The sequence below is a fragment of the Lucilia cuprina genome, chromosome 2 (assembly GCF_022045245.1).
Source record: "Lucilia cuprina isolate Lc7/37 chromosome 2, ASM2204524v1, whole genome shotgun sequence".
Taxonomy (NCBI): domain Eukaryota; kingdom Metazoa; phylum Arthropoda; class Insecta; order Diptera; family Calliphoridae; genus Lucilia; species Lucilia cuprina.
This window is the reverse complement of record NC_060950.1, coordinates 15,377,708-15,381,776: the sequence shown is the minus strand read 5'-3', so window position 1 is coordinate 15,381,776 and position 4,069 is coordinate 15,377,708.

Here is a 4,069-nt window from a genome sequence, read left to right as displayed (position 1 = left end):
AACTGAACTAGAACTGAACTAGAACTGAACTAGAACTGAACTAGAACTGAACTAGAACTGAACTAGAACTGAACAAGAACTGAACTAGAACTGAACTAGAACTAGAACCTAGTAAGTTAGTTAGTTAGTTAGTTAGTTAGTTAGTTAGTTAGTTAGTTAGTTAGTTAGTTAGTCAGTTAGTTAGTTAGTTAGTTAGTTAGTTTGTTAGTTAGTTAGTTAGTTAGTTAGTTAGTTAGTTAGTTAGTTAGTTAGTTAGTTAGTTAGTTAGTTAGTTAGTTAGTTAGTTAGTTAATTAGTTAATTAGTTAGTTAGTTGGTTGGTTAATTTTTTTTTTTTGGTAAATAGTTGTTAGTTCAACACAAACATTACTACACTTGTTGTTCTTATTTTACTTTTTTAACTGTCAGATTAAAATGTTTTCATTTTAATTCAACAATTTTTTGGGATTTTTATACTTTTTTACATCACAAGATAATACGAGTTTATAAAAGATTCATCAATCAAAATTAGTGACAATGACGCCTGCAGCACTTCAGCTTATAACAAAAATTGTTACAATTTGCTCAAAAGACATGCATGTGTGTTAATATATTATTTTGTTTTTAAAAAGTTTAAAAAAATCAAAAATAAAATTGCTATGCTAGACGAATCATTTTTACACTTAACAATTTTTTTTTACACTTAACATATAAATCTAATTAGATTTTCTGAATGTTTGGATGTTCAAAATTATAAATTGTAAAAGTTTTTTTAAAAAATCTAAATATTTTAACTTTTACACTACACTAATTATATTTTTCAAAATGGTCGACTTTATGGTCAAGCTGTTTCTTAAACATATTTTTTTTTAATATTTCTTTATTTATAATTTGTTACCAAAATAACTTCCCAAAAATAAATGCTCATCATTTACATGTGTTCCGGTTTTTTTTTTTAATAAATTCATCATTTTGCTAGACACTTCTATATACTTTTTTTAGCCCATCAAGCAAATTTCAAGCAATATTTTTAAAATTATTACAAAAATGAAAACATATTACAGAAATAAGGAAATGTAAAAAATTGTCCGGATATGAAATAAGTATATTTTTTCTTGTTACAAAACAAGTCAGTGTGTTATGCCTTTCACTTTTATCTGTGCATAAGATGAACTTATTTTTTTAATAAAAAAATTACATAAAAAACTTTAACTTAATTTATGTTTGTTTTTACTCATTTGTGGAATAGGAAAGTATAAACTTTATTCATTTATACTTGAAGGATGAAAAATGCAAAAACTCATTTTATGAAAAGGATGATTTTATAAAGCGGCACATTGGCAAAAAAGGCCTTAAATATTATGAAATATTTTTAGTAAATAAATTAATTTCTAAGTAAATTTAATAAGAAAATCTAAAACATTTTTAAAATTTAGAGAAAAACTTCTCCAACATGTGTGTTTTCAAATTGTTCTTTTGAAACAATTTTCTTTGTTAAGACATACATATTGCTAGTTCCATTTAGGCCCTTCAAACCTCGTACCTCTTGTAAGCAAATGCTCTGATTTCAAACTATGTATTAAACTCAAGCTTGTGCTTTCTTTTATAGACATTTTATTTCTAGTTCACAAAGTTCTTAACTATTTTATAAAGTCCTTAAGCAAAAAAATTTATAAAGCCTCATCAAGAAAATGCCCATCATTTCTGCGTCTACTTGGTTTGTTTCTTAAAAAAAAAATATTTACTTGTTATAGTTACCACTATAAACAAGGGAGGTATAGTGATCTGGTAATACAGTTGCTACAATTGCTGCATAGAACAGCATCAGAAATTAACTCAAACTAAAAAACTAAAACCGAACTAGAACTGAACTAGAACTGAACTAGAACTGAACTAGAACTGAACTAGAACTGAACTAGAACTGAACTAGAACTGAACTAGAACTGAACTAGAACTGAACTAGAACTAAACTAGAACTAAACTAGAACTGAACTAGAACTGAACTAGAACTGAACTAGAACTAAACTAGAACTGAACTAGAACTGAACTAGAACTAGAACTGAACTAGAACTGAACTAAAACTGAACTAGAACTAAATTAGAACTGATATAGAAATCAACTGAATTTGAACTGAATTACAAACCGAACGTGACTATATGTTTTGCGTTTTATTTATATTTAAGACTTAGCCTTAAGTACAGATTATTTGAAATTCGTCATAGCCGAATCTTTCTTGTAACTTACATATTTCACTTTAAAATTTCTTACATAGTTAAAGGACTTCTTCCTTGGCAAACAAATTGCTTCATCTTCTTCATTGGTCAAGAGTACTATTACTTGCTAAAAAAAATATATGAAAAGTTTTTGCTTATTTTTCAATATTATTCTTATTTCTTTAGCTTGTTTTATAAAAAAAAATCAAAAAAAAAAACCTACTTCATCAGCAACCACTATTTCACAGAAAAATGTATGTCAAAATTAATTAAAATTTTGATTTATATGAAAAACTTTCGACACTTTTGTTTCTTTTACTTGATTTTAGTTGAGTTTCAAAAAATATATAATAATTTTAACTTTAAGTAAAAAGAGTAAAAACTACTTAAAAACTACTAAAAAACTTAAGCGCTTACAATAATTAAATAAGTAATCAGTTCCAAGTCCAATCAATCAAAAATATGTTCAAGTCTATGGTGGTCTATTATTATACTAAAAAGTACTCTAGTTGTAAAAGAATAAACGTTTTACACATAATCTCGATTCCACTAAAAATTACTTGCATCTCACTAATAATTCTTTTTAATTCTTAAGTTGTGTACAGTACACATCAAGCTTTTTAAAATGTTTTAGCCGCAAGTAAAACAAACTGCAGTAGAAAAGGTTGAGGTCAGCAAAAATGTTTGACAAGAAGAAAAAATCCATACATATATTTCTTAATTAAATGGTGAAGGCTTAAAAGAAAGTTTAAACATTTTCTAGAAAGGGATGAGTAGTAAAATATGATTTTAAAAGAGGGATCTAGGTGGAAGATGTACTATAGAAGGACGGACGAAGTTGTAACATATAGCATCCATCAAACTATTTATTCCCAATTAATCTTAGCCACAATTGACATTAACTTATCGATTTCTTTCAAAACAAATCCATAACTTTAGAAAACCACTAAACAAGATTAAACTCTTCAAAGCCAAAAAAAAAATCAGAACTTAACAAATTATTCAAACTTTAAGAGTGCGTGCTTTTTGCAAGAATTTGGCCAAATTTTGTAGCTAAAACACACACACACACATACAAATCTCAAAAGAAAATTTATCAAACTGTTAACATTTCTTCGAAAGTTTTTCTATTTTCTTTAGTTTTTTTCATTCCTTTAAGCATAAAGTTTTTCTTAAGTTTATTTGTACAACTGTTACTTGGTGTTATCATTTCTATGCAAAATAACTACAAAAACAAAACTAACTCAAAACAATATGTATGTTTATTAGGGTAATAACTTGTATACACATTCAATTTACATTTAGATTATGTTCATGTAAATTTGATAGTGGATGGTGTTAGAAAATCAATTAGCATGGAAGCCTTTTATACCAAAATGTCCTGAAAAAGTGGTTATTAACTCATTATTGGCTACCACATAGCGGCAGAACCTAACTTCATTTATAACCCTAATGTACAATTGCATATATGTATATAAACTCATAGCTATTAGAAGGTACCAAGCAGTAAGAAAAAAAACAATCAAAAAGTACCAAGAAATACAAAATAACAAATGTCTTTATCTATAAAACAAATATTTTTCGGAAAAACTTTACCAACACATGCAAAATAAATCACAAATGCAACAAATCGAATCAACGTAAAAGTTGTTTGCTTTTATTTTAGAACTTCTATTTTAAGTAGAGAGTTACCTAAAGTCCGCAGCTGACTATAAGGTGGTCGAGGGAAAAATGAATGAAAGAAGGAACTTTATAAAATGCTGTGAAAGATGAAGTTCTAGTTCAGTTCTAGTTCAGTTCTAGTTCAGTTCTAGTTCAGTTCTAGTTCAGTTCTAGTTCAGTTCTAGTTCAGTTCTAGTTCAGTTCTAGTTCAGTTCT